This window comes from Sciurus carolinensis, chromosome 5, assembly GCF_902686445.1.
Source record: "Sciurus carolinensis chromosome 5, mSciCar1.2, whole genome shotgun sequence".
In the NCBI taxonomy this organism is placed as follows: Eukaryota; Metazoa; Chordata; class Mammalia; order Rodentia; family Sciuridae; genus Sciurus; species Sciurus carolinensis.
The window spans coordinates 104,913,563-104,938,188 of NC_062217.1; the positions used below are offsets into that span (position 1 = coordinate 104,913,563).

A 24,626-nucleotide genomic window follows, 5' to 3' on the forward strand; every position below is an offset into this window, starting at 1 on the left:
CATCTACTCAGCAGACAGTGGATCAACACTTAAAAGCAGGGATTCTTTTAGTAAACCAGCGAGTGGACTTACTTCAAGAACAAATGGACATTTTACAGGAACTGTTAAACGTGGGATGTATTTATCATCTGGCGGGACTGTGCGTTACACCTGTAGCTTACCATAACTTCAGCTATGCAGCAAACTTGTCTAGAATCTTGTCTGTTCAGCTACGTACCAACTGGTCTTACGAATTTGATAATCTTACTGCTATTCTTAGATCTCAAATTGTTAGCCTTAATGCTACTAGAGTTGATGTAGCTCCAATGTCTGAAGTGCTAAGTTGGTTATCCTCCTCTTTCAGCTTTGTAAAGCAATGGGCAGGAATGGGAGCTTTATTTATCCTCATGGTTATTACTGTTATCTTCCTCACGCGCTTTATCATGCGCATGCGCCGAGATCAAGCTAGAGATCGTATCATCTTCCATCAGGCCATGGCTGCCCTAGAGGCCGGCAGTTCCCCACAAGTATGGCTCACGATGCTGGACCGCTAGCCAGACGGGTAAGGAAGGAGGTGACCCCGTACCAACCTAAGACAGGAGCTGTAGCATGCTCTGCAGTTATCCGATGACGGGTAAGGACGGTGGTTGACCACTCCGCCTAAGACAGGCACGGTCCCGAGCCTTTATTTTTATAATATAGAAGGGGGAACTGTCGGGGTGCCCGGGACCCCTGGCCATAGGTGTGGCAAGGCCAAGATGGCGCCTGGCAGGATGCCAGTGTGGTTGAGTGTAGCTAGCTTGTGCGCAAACAACTGATGTCACTTGAGGAAGTTTCAGTGATTGGTTGAGGCCCCCTCATGGACGTTGCATGATCACTGCATGCCTGTATATGCTGCCTGTATCTGTCCACGCTCTCCCCTCGTGCTCTGTATGATGATTGGTCGCTTGGGGGCATATAGTGAGGTGTAGCTTCCCCCAAAAGAAGGAAGAAGAAGCGAGAGAGAAACCACGGCAGACGCGCGCAATAAAGAGCTGAAAAGAACCAGGTGTCGTGTCTCTCTGCGGGCAGGGAGTGCGATACTGGGGGTTTGCCCGGAGGAGGAGCATGGTGGGTCGCTTGGTTTAGGAGTGACTGCATCAGAGCTACAGGCGGTTGCCAGAGGAGGAGGCAAGTGGTGAGTTGTTTGGACTCAAAGCAACCACTCCTGAACAGCACTGGCCTGCCTGGAGGAGGAGCGCAGTGGGTCCCTTGGTATCCAAGCGACCGCTCCTGAACACCCGGGGGCTACCCCAAGGAGGGGGAGGAACACGATGGGCCACTTGGACTCAGAGTGACTGCCTAGGGCTACGGGCAGTTGGTGGGAGGAGGAGATGCGAAGTGAGTTGCTTGGACTCCTAGTGACTGCACTGGAACACCGGGCTGCTGTCCGAAGGAGGAGGTGTGCAGTGGGTCTATGGGTTGCGAGCTATTGTACAAGGCTCCAGGTGGTGGCTCAGAGGAGGGGTCGCATAGCCAGGTGATTAGGTGCAGAGCAGGGTCCCAGAACCTAGGCGGCTTCTTGCTGGAAGAGCCACAGAGAGACATGCCTAGGGATGGAGCCAAGTTTCCAGGACTGTGGGCAGATTCTCTGAGGAGAGGCAGTCTAAGGAGACTCGTCTGCGAAGGGTGAGGCTCCCAGGCCCAGGAGGTAGGTCCAGGCCCATGGGAACATTGCAGAGGAAGACAGCCCATCCCAGGCAGTAGTTGTAGATTGAGGGGAACCTCTAGGAAAGAACTAACCAGCAAAACCTCCCCACCGGGTGAGTCTTCCCCGCCGGGTGCGGTTTTCCCACAAGGACGGTAAAACCAGAGACACAGGCACAAACAGGCCTTGCCTCAGCCCGCAGCCTAGTTCCCCTTTGGATGACCATTGGTCAAGAAGTGGAGGCACCTCTGCCCACTAGCAGGGAATATACCCCACCTGAGGGTCACCAAACCTAGAGAGGAAGCTTCCTTGTGGAGCACCGCATTATCAACTTCCTCCAAGACTGCAGGCTACTGAAGGATAAGAGGGGATATGCTAGCAATCTTCAGGGACATTATAAGTCACTAGAGGAAATCTGCAATATCTTAATGACCCATTGATTCCTGAACAATATGAGAAAACAAGGGAAGAAAATGCCCCAAACAAATATAGATGTTACATCAATAAAATCCAATGACAGCATGGCAGAAGAAATGACAGAAAGGGAGATCAGAATGTCCATAATTAAAATGAGCAGGGAAGCAAATGAGGAGATGAAAGAGCAAATGCAGACATTGAATGATGACATGAAAGAGCAAATGCAGGCATTGAATGATGACATGAAAGAGCAAATGCAGGCATTGAATGATAGCACCAATCAACAGTTAAAAGAGCAAATACAGGAAGCAAAAGATCATTTCAATAAAGAGTTAGAGATATTGAAAAAACACCAAACAGAAATCCTTGAAATGAAGAAACAATAAACCAAATTAAGAACTCCATAGAAAGCATAACCAATAGGATAGAACACCTGGAAGACAGAACCTCAGATATTGAAGACAAAATATTTAACCTTGAAAACAAAGTTGAACAAACAGAGAAGATGGTAAGAAATCATGAACAGAATCTCCAAGAACTATGAGATATCATGAAAAGGCCAAAATTAAGAATTATTGGGATTGAGGAAGGCTTAGAGAAAAAAACCAAAGGAATGAACAATCTTTTCAATGAAATAATTTCAGAAAATTTCCCAAATCTGAAGAATGAAATGGAAAATCAAGTTTAAGAGGCTTATAGGACTCCAAATACACAAAATTACAAGAGACCCACACCAAGGCACATTATAATGAAAATACCTAACATATAAAACAAAGACAGAATTTTAAAGGCGGTGAGAGAAAAGAAACAAATTTCATTCAGGGGGAAACCAATATGGATATCAGCAGATTTTTCAATCCAGACCCTAAAAGTTAGAAGGGCCTGGAACAACATTTACCAAGCTCTGAAAGACAATGGATGCCAACCAAGAATCTTATACCCAGCAAAACTTACCTAAAATTTGATGATGAAATAAAATCATTCCATGATAAACAAAAGCTAAAAGAATTTACAAAAAGAAATCCAGCATTACAGAACATTCTCAGCAAAATATTCCATGAGGAAGAGATAAAAAACAAAGAAGCAAATCAGCAAAGGAAGGAATTATCCAAAAGGAACTGTCAAATAAAGGAGGAACCAAGTTGTGTCAAAAAAATAAATAAATAATTAAAATTTAAAAAATGAATCAAATGACCGGGAATACAAATCATATCTCAATAATAACCCTGAATGTTAATGGCCTGAATTCATCAATCCAAAGACTTAGACTGGTAGATTTGATTAAAAAGAAAGAACCAACAATATGTTGCCTTCAAGAGACTCACCTCATACAAAGAGATACCAATAGACTAAAGGTGAAAGGATGGGGAAAAACATACCATGCACATGGACTCAGCAAAAAAGCTGGAGTATCCATTCTCATTTCAGATAATGTGGACTTCAAGCCAAAGTTAGTCAGAAGGGATGAAGATGGACATTTCATACTGCTTAAGGGAAGCATCAATCAGCAAGATATAACAATCGTAAACATCTATGCCCCAAACAGTGGCTCGTCCATGTATGTCAAACAAATCCTTCTCAATTTTAGAAACCAAATAGACCATAACACAATGATACTAGGTGATTTTAACACGCCTCTCTCAACACTGGACAGATCTTCCAAACAAAAATTGAACGAAGAAACCATAGATCTCAATAACACAATCAATAATTTAGACTTAACAGACATTTATAGAATATACCATCCAACCAAGAGCGAATGCACTTTCTTCTCAGCAGCACATGGATCCTTCTCTAAAATAGACCATATATTATGCCACAAAGCTAATGTTAGCAAATACAAGAAGATAGAGACACTCCCTTGTATTCTATAAGATCATAATGGATTGAAATTAGAAATAAATGAAAGAGTAAAAAACAAAAATTACTCCAACACCTGGAGAGTAAACAACATGCTATTATATGATGAATGGATAACCGAAGATATTAGGAAGGAAATTAAAAAATTCTTAGTGGTAAAGGAGAAGAAAGAAACATCATATCAAAATCTCTGGGACACTATGAAAGCAGTACTTAGAGGAAAATTTATTTCATGGAGCACATTTAATAAAAGAAGTAAAACTCAACAAATAAATGACCTAACACTACAGCTCAAAGCCCTAGAAAAAGAAGAACAGACCAATACCAAAAGTAGTAGAACACAGGAAATAGATAAACTCAGAGAAAGATCAATGAAACTGAAACAAAAGAAACAATACAAAAAATTGAAAAAATAAATATTTGGTACTTTGAAAAAATAAACAAAATTGATAAACCTTGGGGCACTCTAACAAAGAGAAGATGAGAGAAAACCCAAATCACCAAAATTCTGAATGAACAAGGAAATATCACAACAGACACGATTGAAATACAAAACATAATTAGAAGCTATTTTGAAAATCTATACTCCTACAAAATAGAAAATTTCGAAGACATCAACAGGTTTCTAGAAACATATGAATTGTCTTAACTGAACGAGGAGGACATACACAATTTAAATAGACCAATTTCAAGTAATGAAATAGAAGAAGTCATCAAAAGCCTACCAACAAATAAAAGTTCAGGACCTGATGGGTTCTCGGCCAAGTTCTACAAAACCTTTAAAGAAGAGCCTATTCCTGTACTTTTCAAAGTATTCCATGAAATAGAAGAGGAGGAAACCCTCCCAAACTCATTCTGTGAAGCCAATATCACCCTGGTACCTAAACCAGACAGAGACACATGGAGGAAAGAAAATTTTAGACCAATATCCTTAAACATTGATGCAAAAATTCTAAACAAAATTTTAGCAAATCGCATACAAAAATATATTAAAAACATAGTGCACCATGATCAAGTGGGTTTCATCTCAGGGATGCAAGGTTGGTACAACATCAGGAAATTAATAAATGTAATTCACCATATCAACAGACATAAAGTCAAGAATCACATGATTATTTCAATAGATGCAGAAAAAGCATTTGATAAAATACAGCACCTCTTCATGCTCAAAACACGAGAAAAAATAGGGATAGTGAGAACATTCCTTAAAATTGTAAAGGCCATCAACTCTAAGCCCATGGCTAATATCATTCTAAATGGTGAAAAACTGAAAGCATTCCCCCTAAAATCTGGAACAAGGCAAGGATGCCCTCTTTCACCACTCCTATTTAATATCGTCCTTGAAACTCTAGTCAGAGCAATTAGACAGACCAAAGAAATTCAAGGGATACAAATAGGAAAAGAAGAACTCAAACTATCCCTATTTGCTGATGATATGATTGTATACTTAGAGGAAACAGGAAATTCCACCAGAAAACTCTTAGAACTCATATGTGAATTTAGTGAAGTAGCGGGATATAAGATCAATGCTCATAAATCTAATGCATTTTTATACATAAGAGATGAATCTTCAGAAAGAGTATTTAGGAAAACTACCCCATTCACAATAGCCTCGAAAAAAATAAAATACTTGGGAATCATTCTCACAAAAGAGGTGAAAGACCTCTACAATGAGAACTACAGAACACTAATGAAAGAAATTAAAGAACACCTTAGAAGATGGAAAGATCTCCCATTTTCCTGGATAGGCAGAATTAATATTGTCAAAATGGCCATACTACCAAAAGTGCTATACAGATTCAATGCAATTCCATTTAAAATCCCAATGATGTACCTTACAGAAATATAACAACCAATCATGAAATTCATCTGGAAGAATAAGAAACCCAGAATAGCTAAAGCAATCTTTAGCAGGAAGAATGAAGCAGGGGGTATTGCAATACCAGAACTACAACTATACTGCAAAGAAATAGTAACAAAAACGGCATGGTATTGGTACCAAAATAGACAGGTAGATCAATGGTACAGAATAGAGGACACAAACACAAAGCCAAATAAATATAATTTTCTCATACTAGACAAAGGGGCCAAAAATATGGAATGGAGAAAAGATAACCTCTTCAACAAATGGTGCTGGGAAAATTGGAAATCCATATGCAACAGAATGAAACTAAACCCCTATCTGTCACCCTGCACAAAACTCTACTCAAAATGGATTAAGGACCTGGGAATCAGACCAGAGACCCTGAATCTTATAGAAGAAAAAGTAGGTCCAGATCTTCAACATGTCGGCTTAGGACAAGACTTCCTCAACAGGACTCCCATAGCACAAGAAATAAAAGCAAGAATCAACAACTGGGATAGATTCAAACTAAAAAGCTTTCTCTCAGCATGGAAACTATCAGCAATGTGAAGAAAGAGCCTACAGAGTGGGAGAAAATCTTTGCCAATTATACTTCAGATAGAGCACTAATTTCCAGAATCTATAAAGAACTCAAAAAACTCAACACCAGGACTACAAATAACCCAATCAACAAATGGTCTAAGGAAATGAACAGACACTTCACAGAAGAAGACCTACAAGCAATCAACAAACATATGGAAAAATGTTCAACATCTCTAGGAATAAGAGAAATGCAAATCAAAACCACCCTAAGATTCCATCTCACCCCAATTAGAATGGCGCTTATCAAGAATACAAGCAACAACAGGTGTTGGCGAGGATGTGGGGAGAAAGGTACACTCATACATTGCTGGTGGGTTGCAAATTAGTGCAGCCACTCTGGAAAGCAGTATGGAGATTCCTTAGAAAACTTGGAATGGAACCACCATTTGACCCAGCTATCCCACTCCTTGGCCTATACCCAAAGGACTTACAATCAGCATACTACAGAGATACAGCCACATCAAAGTTCATTGCTGCTCAATTCACCATAGCCAGATTGTGGAACCAATCTAGATGCCCTTCAATTGATGAATGGATAAAGAAACTGTGGCATATATATACAATGGAATATTACTCAGCCATAAAGAATGATAAAATTATGGCATTTGCAGGCAAATGGATGAAATTGGAGAATATCATGCTAAGTGAGATAAGCCAATCTCATAAAACCAAAGGAAGAATGATCTTGCTGATAAGTGGATGATGATACGTAATGGGGCGTGGGAGGGGTAGTTTTAGGGTTAGAGTTAGGGTTGGGGGGGGCAAGAATGGGGGAAGGAAGGACTGTATAGAGGGAAAAGAGGGATGGGAGGGGTGGGGGGAAGGGAAAAAATAACAGAATGAATCAACCAACATTACCGTATGTAAATTTATGATTACACAAATGGTATGCCTTTACTTTATGTACAAACAGAGAAACAACATGTATCCCATTTGTTTACAATAAAAAAAAAGAAAAAAAAAAGAAAATAATTATCTTCAATGTAGGATGTCTTTATTCCAGTTTTCAAGATAAGAAATATAGACCCAAGTATTAAGTGTTTTGCCCATTTATAACAGGATTGAATATATATTTTTGAATTCATAAACTTTGCTCCAGTACAGAGCTAAGCCCTTTTTTAAAAAATGTTGAAAAACTTGACATTCTACGTAAACTGCCCTTTATATAAAATCCCATTTATATAAAAAGTTTAACATTCATTCGTGGTTCATAATTTTCACTGTCCCAGATATATAATTTAGTTCTCAACAATCTTATAGACTTTATTAATTCTTATTGACAAAAGGTGAAACTAACGTCTGAAAGGATTAGTTGTTTAAGTCTGTAACAAATCAGTCATAGGAAGTTGAAGCTCCTTTTGCAATAGTACAATTATCTGAAGACCTAAAATAATTTTTTTCTTATTCAGATGATCATATCCACCCAACATCATCAAGTCTTACAAAGCTCCATGAAATTGTACTTTTGTTTTTGATTTTCAATTTCAGTTAAATTAAATATAAAGAAAAGGCATGATGATTTTGTTTGTACTAGATACCCATTAAACAGAGTGTATCAAGTTCCTACTATATAACTGTAGTAACAGTGATTAAAAGAAATTTCTTACCTACATAAAGATTATATTCTAGTGGGAAATTGACATATTTACCAAAATTTTAAATAATGCTTCGAAGAGAAAAAAAACAGATCAAAGGGAGTATCATCTGAAAGTAACAGAACACATACACACAAACACACAAATAAATGCCAAATATGAGATTTACAAAATGATGTCAGACTCTATTAGGATAGTTGAAATGGAATAGTAAAGATATTTTAATAATGTGTGATAGTATCAAATTAGATAACAGCAGCCTAATAAATAATGGCAACTAAAACTGAGTCAACAACATTTTTGGCCACATAATGTCCAAAGTTAACAAAGCATAAAATCATGCTACATGTTTTAGATAACTAAGAACACATGTTGGTCCAAATTAGGTTTAACTTGATTTTTAAAGAATAATCTCTAGCAATTTAGACACACTACTTTGAAGAATAATGTTTTCTGGACTGCTGGATTGCTAACATATGAATTTTATTTTTTATATAATCTGGGATTGCAAAATTAAGCATATATTAAATCATGGTTGTAATGATTTCTTATTTTCAGTCTTTTATGTTTGGTTGCTGTAGTATTCAAATCATTCTGAATAACAAAATCTTCTCAAACCTAACTTTTATGGTATTTTGAAGATACTATCAAAATATTTACATATTTCTAATGAAGTTACATTGAGAAAAGAGTAATCTAACCTATAATAAGAAACTGTTTTAAAAGTTGTCTTTAATCTGAATATCATAATTAAAATATCTTAATAGAATTAAAATCAGTCATATGAAAATAAATATATAAGTAAATAAAACCCATTACTCTGTAAGATCTTCTCTTTTTTTCCACTGAAGTAGGAGGTACATTGGAAACAATGACTTGCATATCCAGCTGATTGACCACAGAGACCTGAAAAAAGAAGAAAAAGAACTCACTTAGTTTTTACTCAAAAATTCAACACAATCTTCAGAAGAGAATAATTTCATGTTGCCATCTACTTTTTATATATAGGGTCCAACTTCTCTACCTATAGTTGCCCGTAGATGCCTTAGCAGGGAATCACAGAGGCATAGAGCTATAGCAATTACTTAGTTAACTTAAGTGAAGTAGCCAAATACAAGACAATGGGGAGAAGTGGAAGTGTAGCAAGTTAGAGTGCACACAACTCCTTTGAAGAGCTCAGCTACCATTTAATTCTACTGAATATTACCACATAGAAAGAAAATTCAGATTTACTGAATCTTCCAGTTATTTAGGAGAAGAAGAAATCTGAACTCTTAGGGAAAATGTTTGCAACCAATTAAAAACACTTCTAACCATTGTTCAAGCCTAATACATCAGGTCTGAAGACTACATATTAAAGGGATCTGTTGGTTTATCACCTATGCACAAGCCATTAACATTGGCAGTTTGACCTCTGTACCCCTAACTCATTATAACTATCTGGACCCAAATGCCTAAAGTTTACTTAAACAAATCAGTCTTGATTATTTATAAAAATCATATAACATCATTAGATAAATTTATTATCACCATTTTTATGTAACTTTATCTTTTCTTATTGATCCTGAGTAAAAAGAAGATGTTTCATAAAAGCCTTTTCAAATTATTTTTGAGCTACGCGAGGTAGTGCATGCCTGTCATCCCAGCAGCTAGGTAGGCTGAGGCAGGAGGATCATGAGTTCTTCTGAAGTGATAAGCAACTCAATGAGACCCTGTCTCTAAATAAAATACAAAATAGGGCTGGGGATGTGGATTAATGGTTGAGTACCCATGAGTTCAATCCCCAGTACCCACCCCTAAATAAATTATTTTTGAGTTTTAGCAGAAAAAACATGGACTATCTCTAGATGTATGTATATGAAACTTGCAAAGTTTTCTCTTTCCTTCCCTCCCCCTCCCTCTCTCTCTCTCTTTCTCTCTTTTTAGTATTAGAGCATGAAAGGTGGGAAAAAAATCTAGTGAAAGAGAAATAGTCGGAAAAAGTAACAATCATAAGGCTTTATTTAAACAATAAATAAAAGCACCAGATTTCATTCTCTGTCTCCAGCACCTCCCATCATCTCCTATAACAGCCCTCTCCCCTTGACTCAGAAGTTCTGGAATCAAGGCCTCAGGGATGAGGAGCTATCCCAGTGTATTGGTGCTGAAATAGTTCCTACTTCCAACTGCTAGTGGGAGGAGTCTCAGAGGTGATAACATAGTAGTTATTGACAGGCAAAGCAATGAAGAACCTAAGCAGTATATTGAAGGGAGGATAGAGAATAAGGGTAATCATTCTTTATTTCTGGTTCCTTCAATACAAGGTTGACATTGCTATCTGTCCTGTTTGATGTGTCTCTCTTTACAGATCTATCCCTGTTTCTGATAAACATGTTTTCCTATCAGCTTTAGGGCCCTGCATAAAATATATAAAGTGCATATTTGGTAATATGCAGTATGGACTGGTTAACTATTCACGTAGCTATTTCTGTTTTCCTCTTGGAAACCTTGTAAAAATAGATTTCCCGGACTCCCGTGTTGGTTAGTAGAGACATATGATCAAGTTGGTGCCAACATAAAGACAGAGGAAGGGAAATATTAATGTTCTTAGACTTCTTTTATCTGTGAAAAATTGTCTCCAAATCTTCATTAGAAGGAATAGAGAAGGGGAGAAATACACAAGGGGAGGAGTTTAAGTCTCCAAATTTCCCTTCGTTGAAGAGCTTTCAAGGACACTAGTCAAACATGTATAATATCATTGTTATGTCATGTGAGAGAAAAAGAAAGTCTGTTGGGTTAAACCACTGAAATTTTGGACTATTTATTATATAGTTACTCTACCAGCTCAAATATCCAAAGTACTATTACCACATTGTTGGTAGAATCTTACTAATTATAGAGCAATAAAAATTAGAATGTTCATTATATGTGGGTGCAAGAAAGCTGTAGCCTTTCTCCGTGTGTGTTCTAATGCTCAGCAACTGATTTATTAAAAAATAGTTATAATGCAATCAATTTATATGTTAGGGACTTTATTTGGAAGCAAAATTTGGCCTTGCAGGTATAAATAACTATCATTGGTTTTTTAAGAACAGTCAATGATTTTGCTGCATTCTAGAGAAATAACTTATTCAAAGAGGTGTTAAGTTTATTGGTGAACTTTTGAACTAAATTCTGAATCAATGATAAAAAGTAAGTAACATTTCAGGTTCTCAGAAATGTGTACAGGTTAAGTTCATAATTTTTCAAAAGTATTCTCAGATTTTGACAAATTCTGACATGATTTTGTACTTTTAGGATATAAGAGGACTATAATGGGTATGGTGGCATACTCCTGTCATTCCAGTGACTCAGGAGGCCTGAAGCAAGAGGATCACAATTCAAGGCCAACCTCAACAACTTAGAGAGACCCTGTCTCAAAAAATAAATAAATAAATAAAGAGGACTTGGGGTCTTAGTGATTAAGCATCCCTGGCTATTTCTAGAACCAAAAATATAATTAAATAAATGAGAAAATAAACATTTCTGTTAAATTAATAAAAATTAGTCTACATTTAACTACAAAAGCATTGTCTCAAGATTACTTCTAAAACTGTTCCTTTCCCATAATAACTTCTATGAAGATATTTTCAGAAATTCCTGAGAATCACTTATACCATAATTTTATTTTTAAAACTTTTTTTCATTTGGCAGTGCTGGGGATTCAACCCAGGACCTTGAAATAAAACAAAAGCCTACACCATAATTGTAAAAATATCCTAAAAAATTCCTTAATTCAGCTCTATATAGGTTGATTACAAAGAAAACTTCTTAAAAAATACATTTATATCATTGTACATTTGCTTTAGCAATAGATTAAAATTACTAGGCATGATCAAAAAGAAAGAAAAGTAATATTTCTGAATCATGATGAAGTTCTGAAACAGAGGTTTCTAATTTATGTATTTTATTTCTAAGTCCTATTACTTCTTCCCTCATAAGTCTTCTATATTTGATTTCCCTTTCTCCATCACATAGACGCTGCCATCTGATACAAATACAACATAACTCACAAACAACTGACATATATGTAACTTTCAATTTTATGGCATCCACATTGAAATATAAAAATTGGCAAAAATTGTTTCAATAATATTTTTATTCCAATATTTTAAAGATTAATGTAATCTCAATATATGTTCAATATAAAACACCTTATTAAGGAGATATTTTACATTTTTTTCACCTTAAGTCTTTGAAAGCCAGTGTGCATTTCATACTTACAGCACATCTGTTGGTGACCAGGTGATTTCCAGTGTTCAGTAGCTACATTTGACTGATAGTATGTTGGACAATCCAGTTACAGATACACTCATCACTTCGTGCTTGAACTGGCCACTGTCCCTATTAAATGATCTCTGCTATACACTCACTTTTCATGAAGTGAAAGTAATAACCATGTATTTCAGATAACCATCCATTTTCTTCTTTGATATTACACCAAAACTCAAGTTATAATTTCTACAAGGTTAGGTTTAATGTGAAATCTAAAGCCATGTTTAGAAACATTTTTAGTAACCTGAAAATTCATTTATCTTTCTTGTAATTTGAATTTATTTTTTACCAATGAATTAGTTTTCAATGTCTTTCTTGATCAGCTAGAAAATATTGGTTCAGATTATTGTCAGATTTTTCAAATGGTACCATACTTCATTACATAATATCAAGAAATATTATTCACTATTATCATTGATCTCATTAGTTAATATTTAAATAATATGAAACTGTCATTTCCCAGTGTTAGATATAAGTTTTCCAATATTCTAATTTGTGCTGAAAAGTCTCAGTGTTTTCATTAGCAATAAATATTAACATTTGCTTTCTCAAAATGACATGCTTACAGCACTCACTTTTGTGTTCATGTCTACCAAATAGGTTTAAATGAACATATTTTGTCTTTGAGTTAAGGAATTCATGGGAATAAACATAGGGAATAAAAATCTATGAAAGGAGCAAGGTATTTTGAATCAGATTTAGTGGTAGAGTCATAGAAATATCCTTATGGGTGCTTCAGTTTTATCTTTATGAAACAGGATGCTACTCTGTTAAGTAACAATGGGAATGCTGAATGTACTGAATAATTAGGAACAGAAAAGTTTTTCTAGGACATTGGGAGTGAATGGTCCAAGAAATACAGAATGAATGCTGGAAAAAAAAATGAAACTAATTATACAATTGTTTCTTTTTTGCAGATAAAATCAGCATGGGAAGAGGTCTGGGGAAAGTAGAGAGATGAAATTAACTGTGGTTTTGCTATATGAGTGTGATATTAGTAATGGTGGCGTGATTGTCAACTTGACTGGATTGAGTGATGCCTAGATAATTGGTAAAGTGTTACTTTTAAGTGCTTGTGTGAGAATGTTTCCAGAGAAGACTGGAGTGCAGGTAGTGAACTGAATGGTTGAGCTCTCACCTGACTGAAGACTGTGCTACACAGTTGGCTGCTGCCCAAGAGGTAACAATGCAACACAAGGAAGCAAAATATTCTCTCTTTCTTTTTGGTTTTTCCTTTCTGAGTGGCCATATTTTCTGCTGCCCTTGGACACAGACTACAGCGCCTTTGACCTCTAGGATCTCTAAGGCCATCAGCCTTAGATCGTTAGCTACATCATCAGGCTTGCCAGTTGTCAGGCTCCTGGCTTCTTAGACTGAACCATGCTACCAATCTTCTCTATTTCTTCCATTTTCAGGTAGATACTGTGAAACTTTTCAGTTTTATGACTGAGCCAATCTAGTAAATTCACTAGTTCTGTTTATCTGGAGAACCATGAATAATATGAAAAGAAAGGAAGTTAAATTTTTATATTAGCACACTTATTATAATTGAAAATGTACCCTAAAGCTTGTAAGCAAGAAAGGAGAACATCAGGGGTTCTCAACAGAAACATGATGGAGAGTAAATATATTATCAGCTAACTGGATTAAAGGTCCTCGTAGTGACAAAAGAGTGATAAATTTAGTTAAACACATTTAGCATTATAGTCAAAAAGTAGGAGGTTTGAAATGGAGATTATGGAGGTAATGGTAAAGATAATGGTTCTGAGTGGTTGAACTAGAATGGAGGGCAAAGTCATCAGAAGGAATTGTGAGTTTAGAACACTGGAAAAATCATCACTGCATATATAATGAATGATATTATAAAAAAATTAAGTTCAGAGAATTGATGAAGATAGTGACATTAACTCAGGAACTCAAGTCATTGAAAATGACGGATAATGACCCAAAAAATGTTTGGGAGATCACAGGGCGTAGTGAGTGACAGATGATGAGAATGAAGACTGGACCCCCAGGAGGGAGGCAGAGCTTAGAAGGGATGATGTTGTACTCAGAGGACACTACTCTTCCAGTGGGCAGTATGAAGGCTGTGACAGACAAAACAAAAAAGAATTCAAACAAAAGCCACCACTTAATAAAGCAGCAGTAAAAATGGTGCCCTCTCAGGGGAGAACTAGATTTGTACTAAACAAGAAGCCTTCTTCTAAGCTTAGAAACCTTCTTTTACCCCACTCCTACTAGAATTTTCCAGTGACTGTCCACTGCATTTAGGGGAAAGTTCCAGCATTTTTTGTGTGGCTTAATTCTTTTATATGGACCACCTATTTCCATCTCTAGCTGTATTTCTTATTCATGTTCCTTCTCTCAGTCTTCTCAGCTAAGTAAATAAATATCTGTGACTTTTTCAAACTTGTCATCTTCTCTTTCTTTTTGGTTTCTGTCACATATTGTGTCTTGTGCATAGAAGCCATTTCTTTTACATCTCTTTTTTTGAACTATAAGTTCACATCATTTTGCTGAGATGGCTTCTCTGATGCTCTTAGTTTGTGTCAGAATATAATAACAACATATATATATATACACATAACATATACATTACATTATTATTTCTTTTAATTTTTCCTCAAATATATTTTGGCATATGTTAAAATTTTCATACATTAATTATGAAGTATAAATTTAAAAAACATAAATCTCACATTGTTTATGTATAAACCATATATATACTCTATTCATATTATATATATTCTATTTAGTTATATTTTGTTTGTATTTATTTTATCTTATTTTGACTGCACTTTGTGTAGTGATCTTACTGTTTAGTCTTTAAGGTTCTCATTGTGCATAACTTAAAAAACAGAAAAAGACATGACATTCTTTTATAATGCTTATAGATCTTAATTTGTTCAAAATTCTATTTTAACCTTAATATTTTGTAAGCCAAAACTTCTTTGCTGAGATTGTCCTTTGTTCATCCTATTATAGCTTTGTTGTTACAAAGGAGAATGTAGCTGGGGGACAGTTGGGGCCTTCATACCCACCAGAATCATGGTGATCTGTCCTTACCATCATCTAAGGTGAAAAATACCTGATCATTGATGACTGCATGTATATGATGGTTAAATTTGTCCAGATAACTAAGGAAGAAAACTGTGAGCAATTAAGATTTATTAAGATAAGAAGAACAATACACAAATTATACTTACTCCATCTTTATGTGAGAAATATTTTCAAGAATAATTTTAATTTTTATTAGATTTATCATAGGAAAGTCAAAATAGGCCATACTTCCAACTCAGTAGCAATTACACAGGACATGTGAATTAGTATTAAATATATTGAATAAAAATTAGTATCAAACTGTTTGGAAATGATCTACCACTGAACTTGTGCACAGCCTAAGAGAAAGTCAGAAGATTAATATTACTGACTATTGGAAAAATAACTTAGACAAGGTTTATCAATACCATTAACGGGAATTTTGATAAAGCAAGTAAATTACAGCTATTAGAACATAAATTGCTACAAAATATTTTATTGTTCTTTTCTTAATTACAAAAGGCTTGATGTTAAAAATGTAAATTGAAAATTAATGATATTTATGTATTAGAAAACTGTTTTAAACTATTCCAGAAAATATTATGAGCTGAAAATACTATCCTCTGGATATTATTGCATGTAATTTCTTTCTTTTTTCTTTCTTTCTTTTTGGTACCAGAGACTGAATCCAGGAGCACTTAACCACTGAGCCACCTTCCCCAGTCCTTTTTTTTAAATAAGTAATCTTTATTCCATGAAGTTTAATGTTTATTTGAAAAAATACATAAGTTGAAATAAAAAATAAAAAAATACATTCATATTTCATTCTCAAGTACAATTACTAATGTTTGCACCTGTTGGACACAGTCCAACTTCTCAAACCTTGGACTCACAGAATACTGTCAACTTCCTTTCCTATCCCACATTATTTGATCATTATTATAGCAATTTCTGAAGACCCAGCTTTGCAGAAATATGGAATCACCTAAAGGAATTGAGCAATCAAGTCAAATTCAGGCCTCTGAATTGCTGAAGCTAGTGGTTTCAACAGAGCCCAGCAGATATCAAGTAGTATAGTGTTTTCTCCAAAAGATTTTAAATATCTCAGGCTGGGGTTTTGGTTCAGTGCCAGAGTACTTGCCTAGCATTTGCAAGGCACTAGGTTTGAGTCTCTGCACCACATATAAATAAATAAGTAAAATAAAATAAAGATTAATTGCCAACTAATATATATTTATGTAAAGGTTTTAAGACTTTTTAAATTTTTTTATTATTGTAAACAAATGGGATACATGTTGTTTCTCTATTTGTACATGGAGTCAAGGCATACCATTTGTGTAATCATACATTTCCATAGGACAATGTTGTTTGATTCATTCTGTTATTTTTTTCCCTTCCCCCCAACCCTTCCTACCCCAATTTTCCCTCTATACAGTCCTTCCTTCCTCCATTCTTACCACACTCCTTATCCCTAACCCTAAACCTAACCCTAACCCTAACGCTAACCCCTCCCACCCCCCATTATATGTCCTCATCCGCTTATCAGCGAGATCATTCATCCTTTAGTTTTTTGAGATTGGCTTATCTCACTTAGCATGATATTCTCCAATTTCATCCATTTGCCTGCAAATGCCATAATTTTATCATTCTTCATGGCAGAGTAATATTCCATTGTATATATATATGCCACAGTTTCTTTATCCATTCATCAATTGAAGGGCATCTATGTTGGTTCCACAATCTGGCTATCGTGAATTGAGCAGCAATGAACTTTGATGTGGCTGTATCTCTGTAGTATGCAGTATGTAGTATGTAGTATGTAGTAAGTCCTTTGGGTATAGGCCAAGGAGTGGGATAGCTGGGTCAAATGGTGGTTCCATTCCAAGCTTTCTGAGGAATCTCCATACTGCTTTCCAGAGTGGCTGCACTAATTTGCAACCCCACCAGCAATATATGAGTGTACCTTTTTCCCCACATCCTCACAACACCTATTGTTGCTTGTGTTCTTGATAATCGCCATTCTAATTGGGGTGAGATGGAATCTTAGGGTAGTTTTGATTTACATTTCTCTTATTACTAGAGATATTGAACATTTTTTCATATATCTGTTGATTGCTTGTACATCTTCTTCTGTGAAGTGTCTGTTCATTTCCTTATCCCATTTGTTGATTGGATTATTTGTCTTTTTGGTGTAGAGTTTTTTGAGTTCTTTATAGATTCTGGAAATTAGTGCTCTATCTGAAGTATGAGTGGCAAAGATATTCTCCCACTCTGTAGGCTCTCTCTTCACATTACTGATAGTTTCCTTTGCTGAGAGAAAGATTTTTAGTTTGAATCTATCCCAGTTGTTGATTCTTGCTTTTATTTCTTGTGCTATGGGAGTCCTGTTAAGGAAGTCTGATCCTAAGCCAACAAGTTGAAGGTTTGGACCTACTTTTTCTTCTATAACATGCAGGGTCTCTGGTCTGATTCCGAGGTCCTTGATCCATTTTGAGTTGAGTTTTGTGCAGGGTGAGAGATAGGGGTTTAATTTCATTCTGTTGCATATGGTTTTCCAGTTTTGTCAGAACCATTTTTTGAAGAGGCTATCTTTTCTCCATTGCATATTTTTGCCCCTTTGTCTAGTATGAGAAAATTGTATTTATTTGAGTTTGTGTCCATGTCCTCTATTCTGTACCATTGATCTACCTGTCTATTTTGGTACCAATACCATGCCGTTTTTGTTACTGTTGCTTTGTAATAGAGTTGAAGATCTGGTATTGTGATACCCCCAGTCCTTTTTATACTTTATTTTGAGACACAGTCTAAGTTGCCTAGGACCTTACTAAATTGCCGAGAATGACTTTCAACTCCTGATCCTCCTGCTTCAGCCTTCCAAGTCAATGTGATTACAGGCATGCCACTTGCCCAGCTGTGTGTAATTTCTTTATCTGAAGTTTTATTTACTTACAAGTACATCTGCTTTTCCACTCAGTCCCTTCCCATAGTTGACAGTTGCAATAACTTGAAACTTGAAGTAGGATCTTCTCATATTATGGAAATGCATAGCAGTCTTGATGAGTCCTGTGTATGTTTCCACGACAAACCCTTTTTGCCCTCTTTAATTGGTGGTATTATGAGTCTGTATGCCATAGCTCTATAATTAACAGTATCTTTATTGGTAGCCTAGGAGAGAAAAAAATAGATTATAAATTGACAGGAAAAAATATTCCTCACTGCAGGGTCTATTTCTCTTGTTACTATTGTTGTAATAATACAATAAAGCTATCCTAAAATTCCTTTTTTTCTGAATATTATTATGTATACTTATGTACATTGTATCCATGGTGTTAAATGGTTATTATGAGAATGAGAATGATTACTGAAATGTGAATACAAAGGATATAGACAGTAAAGAAGGAAATGAGTTAAATTTTTTGACTGATATGCCTGATAATTCAACAAAGGGTGGGTCTGGTTGTTTACCTGAAGATTGTCTTAGTGTAATGGGCATACCACATGAATTTTAAAAATCTAGCATGTAGCCTCAAGAGGTAAACGTAAAAGATTGTACAAAATATTAAAATAACAGTAAGGTAAATCAAAGTTCAGGGTTTTTAACAAATAAATTTGGGAATGCATACAATGATCTCTATGAGTTGATGCTATAAGTACAGAATCAGAAGGTTAAACAACTAATCCAATTTCTTTCTTAATCATTTTGTATCCTGATTGACCAGGTTTTGTTATTAGTGGTAGGTGACTAAAAATCTATGTTTAAGTTTCTTACACTTTAGAATTAAAAAGGATTATGTATTTGCTTAGATTTCTTTTCTATTTCTTTAAAAATACAGCTGTGACCATAACATATAAGTTGGTTCTATGGCTCCTAATTAAGGAAAATTTTTCAGAATGTAATATTCAAAGTTACTTAAAAGCGAAATATTTGAAAAAATTGTGGAGAGGAGAGTTTTAGAAAAATTATAAAAGACTATATATACATTATTCATGATACTAGGTATATGTTATGTATTTTCACTTATAATCATTATTTTTTCCATAGTATAGCTAGTCTTATTTCTATATCTATTAATGCTATTATCATTAAATATCATAGTAAACATTTGTATTGTAATGCTAAGAATTTTACAAAAACATTTAATAATAAGATAATTCTCTCTGAGGAGATTACTGCTTTAATTATGTAAATTTGTGTTGGCCAAATGAACTCTGGATGATAGAAATGTTCTAAATCTACCCCATGTGACAATAGACACTAGCAATGCATTGCTACTATATTCTTTAAATGAGGCTAATGTGGCTAAGTAAATTAAATTTTAATTTGATATAATTTTAATTAAATTTCAATAGCCAAGGAATATATACGTGGTAATGTTGGAATACAAATAATTAAATTAGCGAATAATAGCAAAACTACATTAAGGTATAGCATGACCTTGACTCACTTCCAAATTTTTTGTACACACACACACACACACACACACACATGAATCATTTAAAATATTTTACTTCAGTATCAAATATTTTCTAAGGAGTTAATATTCTCAGCTTTAGAAGAGGGCTCAGACTACCAGCTCATCTCTTTATGGTATACATGGTTTGCATCATAGCAGAGTTGTTTTGGCAGTGGAGTAATGGTTATTAGATTTCCACATCAGTTCACCTTGTCACTTAAATGGAACAAAAAAGAGCATAGAGGAAAAAAGTTACTAGTTTTTCTTTTCATGCCTTGACTCACAAGTATCTTTTTAATTTAACAAACTACAGAATAAAAAACAAAAATCATATTCCCAACTAAAATTAAAGTCCAAATCTAAAACCAGTAGTCAAAGACATTCCTGTACTATGAGCAAATTTATTACTAATGCCAAAGCAGCCAAAAATTTTGTGGTATTTTATCTTTTAACTTCTGATTAACACAGGAATTATACCTGGAACAAACTATTGTTAATGTAAACTTTGAGGTGCAACAACCATAAAATGTGTACAAATTATAAGTGTACAATTCAATAGAGTTTTGCAAAATATGCATCTGTGTGACCAGCATCTGCATCAGGAGATTGAACATCACCAATGTTCAGAATATACTTTGACCATTCTAGGTCTACCCACCTCCCTTGGGGAAACGGCTGTCCTTTCCTTGGGTCATTGATTAGTCATGTGTATTTTCAAAATTTATACTAATGGATCTATAGAATATGTTCTATTTTATGTCTAAATTCTTTCATTAAATTTTATGTGTGAGATTTTGAGCCTTTTTATTTTATAATAAATGCTGCATAACAATGAGATCACATTTAGAAAAGAAAAAATGGTTACCATAAAATCATAGTGATTGCTTGGTACATTAAACTACTTTATACAGTTCCCACTGATTAACTTCCAATTTCAATAAACAAATTCACTTGGTAATATTCCTAATTCATTAAATTATGATAGCTACAAAATAGCCATATTTCATCTTAAAACATAAAAGTGCTTTTTGTAACATGCCTTTTCTGAAACAAAAAATCATTTAATGTAAAAGTTTAGATGTGGAATTAGTCATTTTAGTTCAGAAATATTTAGGATCTTTTAAATAACTTTTCATAGTATATTTGGAGAAATTAGTAAAAAAGAGTCAAAATTTTAAAAATCATGTTTATTAGCCTTCTTAAGTATGAAACTCTATTGACAGATGTATATTGTGCAATAATGACCCCACTTTAACTTCTGTTTCTTTAAATGTGCATGATACTCTTTGGAATATACATGATCTCTATCCTGAAATGATTTTGAGAATAATTGCCAGGATCATTAACATTTTTCAAATTTCTCCCCTCTCTCTCAAGTTTGCATAATTGAATACCTGTAAGGAAAAGAGTGAATCATGAAAATTTCAATGAACACAGTAATTATGAACAATTGAGGGGATGTTCAAGTTTGAGTCAACTCAATTTATGACAAATACATGATTTAGGATCTCAATCTATCTATGAAATCTAATTCTGACTGATAGGAGTGCATACATTATAATTACACAAAATTAACACCAAAATGTTGTTTTCATGAAGTAAATGGCAAGATATACATTAAATATCAATATAAAATACAAAAATATCAATGTAGAATTCAGAGCACAATTTAAAATTTGGGTTAGGATGTACAAAGTCAGTGAGACTTTTAGTGGTATATTCTATCAATTTACTTTCTACTTTAATTGAAGTAGAAATTTTTGTTTACCTTTGTATTGTGTTTTGGAGTGACATGGGCTCCAAAGTCATACATAACTTTGAAACAGTTTCTAGTTTCTTTATCCATAAAATGTGAAGAATAATGCCTAAGAAATAACATTTTAAAATGTGTATATCTTTGAGATATGTATATATATGTATATATAGTATATATGGAGTTATGTCCAAGTACAGTGTTACTAATAATCTAAATTTTGATCATATTAATCAAAAAGTTTAATATTTTTCAAAATATCATGATGTTTTTCCATAAATAAGGAAATTTAGCACTTAACCATTTTAGATTTATTTATTTAGACAGAGAAGCATAAGATTCTAACTTCCTTAACCAAATAATACACTAATAATTTTTAACTTAGAAAGCTTAAGGTCTATACAGTTTTTTCAATCTTTTTTTTTTCTTTTCCAGCTCTCCTTTATTGTTTCCATATCACTTTTGAAACAAACTTGCAAAACCTCTTCCTCAAATGAAATCCAAACACTTATGTACAATATGCACTCTCCTCATCCTTGTTATTGAACAGGAGGTATCAGTATATAGCTCTTGGTTTCTCTCTTCTACTTTCACTTCTTACAGTCTTTAATAACCTCAATGTTCAACAGATAACACATCTAGCAAATCATCTTTAAATCCGAGGTATCACTTCAATTCCATAGTAATTGTAATCTTGTGTCTCATGTTGAAATTGTTTGTAGGGGAATGTGCCATCTCTGGAAGTTTAGACATCAAGCTATAAAGTTGTGACCCCAAATTCTACCATCATGTTCCATTCAGCCTTCTTTATTATCAGTACAATTTCATTCCCAAAAACTCCCTCTTTGCATCCATTGCATGAAAGTTCATGTCCCTTTCTGCTCCATCCGGTAAGTTATAGCTGGTTACACAATTCTCATAACTTTATCCATCAACAAAACCAGGATGTTTCTTCTCTTGCATCAGTCTAATCATCAATGTATTCTTGGTGACTGAAGAGTGCATAAAGTAACTAATCAAGCAGACTACTAGTGTTATTATAAGTCAACCAACTCTGAGGTCAACTGTGTATTCCATCTATTTAGAAAATATTTGCTATATATGTGGTCTCTCTCTCTCTCTGACTCTCTCTCTCTCTCTCTCTCTCTCTCTCTCTCTCTCTCTGTCCCTCAATTAAAATTCACTCTTCCCTTTTTTTGGTACTGAGGGTTGAACCCAGAGGTACTTTACTGAGTCACATCCCAGCCCTTTTTATTATTTTTTTTATTTTAATACAAGACCATGCTGAGTTGATGACTGGCCTTAAACTTGGGATCTTCCTGCCTCAGGAAGTAGTCACTGTGATTACAGGCTTACACCACCACAGTTGGCCCTTTAATGTACATATTCTTTCAGTCTCCTCTGGAGATGAGGAAGTTTTAATTTACATAAAAATTGAGGATATTAAGTGTGAGATTTCTTGAGTTTTTATCACTTCACTAAAAAAAAACCTACATCTGTACTTACTCTCACTGCTTTCTTCAAATCCCAAAGAACTGACACTCCTCTCCCACTGAAGTCACTTAGACCTTGATCTGAGTCACTCCCAGGTCTTCTGATGTGAAGCTCTAGTTATCTTTGTCCTTTTAACCTTTTATTCTGAAGACTACAAAACACATTGTACCTTTCTCATTAAAACAGAATGAAGCTCTTCTTTTACTGTATACACACTTATGATGATATCCCTACAAATTTCATACCTATTTTTACCAGTTCAGTTTCTCAGAAAAATCTCTCTATAATCACTATCTCTAATTCCTTACCCCACAGTCATTCCTTCAATGCTGCCAGCCTCTGCCTCTCCCATCTACTGAAAGCAGTCATTGAATCTGGGTTTGTCTCAGATCAACCAGTCTGGTGCTATTTTACATTATTTGTATAGCATTGCTGCTGCTGCTTCTGTCTGTTAACATTTATTGAAAATTTAATTTGCCAAGTATCATGTAAAAACTGTACATGCATTATATCATTATCTATAGCATCTTTTCCTTTGAGTAGGTTCTGTTGTTACTATATTACAGGTGGAGGCACAGAAAGATTAGTAAATTGCTCATAATCACACAGACAGCTTATAGCTTCATGGGGTAGGTCTCACTGTAAACTGTCATACTTGTCAGACTAAATACCAGGAATAGAATTCCACTGAAAATAGCATCAAATGCTTAATAAACTATTCTAAGAATTCTTCCTAGATTCAATAAAGAGATGATAAGAAAAAAGTAAATATGCAGATCAAAAACTAAGTGCTGTAGATTGAGTGCTCATGTTCCCCAAATTCATATTCCCAATGTGATGATGTTTAGTGATTTAGAGTTTGGTGTTTAGTATACTAGGGCAGAGTTGACATGAATGGTATTAGTGGTCTTATAATCAGGTCCCATGGAGTTCCTTACCCACTTTTACCAGGCAATGATAAAACAGAAAGACAACCCTATGAACCAGGAAGCAAGCCCTCATCAGGCACCGAAACTGTTGACACCTTAATCTTGAACTTCACTGCCTACGAAGCCATGAGAAATTAACTCATCTTATATATAAGCTACTCAGCCTATGATATTCTGTTACAGCAACCAGCAAGGAGAAGTGAATGTAGGAATGCCATAATCTTAATATTGATGGTGGCTTTTACTTACATGGCTATCTTGTGAATTGGATGAACTAGAAGTTGAATGTATCTAGGCTTGAGTAGCTCAGAGAATAGGTGGCAAGGACCATGGTGTACTCTTAGAAATGAATAAGATTCCCTACCCAGAAAACTAAATTCTCAATGTAAGGGAGAAAGAGAAATTCATCTCTTTTCTACTGCTGTTACTACCACAGAACTATTGCAAAGAGAATCATTTGGCTTAAATTTTCACATGGTATACAGTGAGAACAAAATTTCCTTGAGATTTCACTATTTTAGTTTATTACCTTTAATCATATACTATAAATTTATCTAACCAAAGAAGAAACCACAATATTCTGAGTTTGTAAAGTTCAAAGATTCTGCATACTACCTTCTTTAGTCAGTTTTTTCATTGCTGTGACCCAAAGACATGATGATAACTATTTTAGAGGAAGA

The 24,626-nt window shown here is 34.9% G+C and overlaps 1 pseudogene; it reads right to left on the minus strand.

Moving 5' to 3' along the window:
* The window catches only part of LOC124985699 (protocadherin-15-like), a 139,421-nt pseudogene that overhangs the window by 55,473 nt on the left and 59,322 nt on the right, over positions 1-24,626 (minus strand).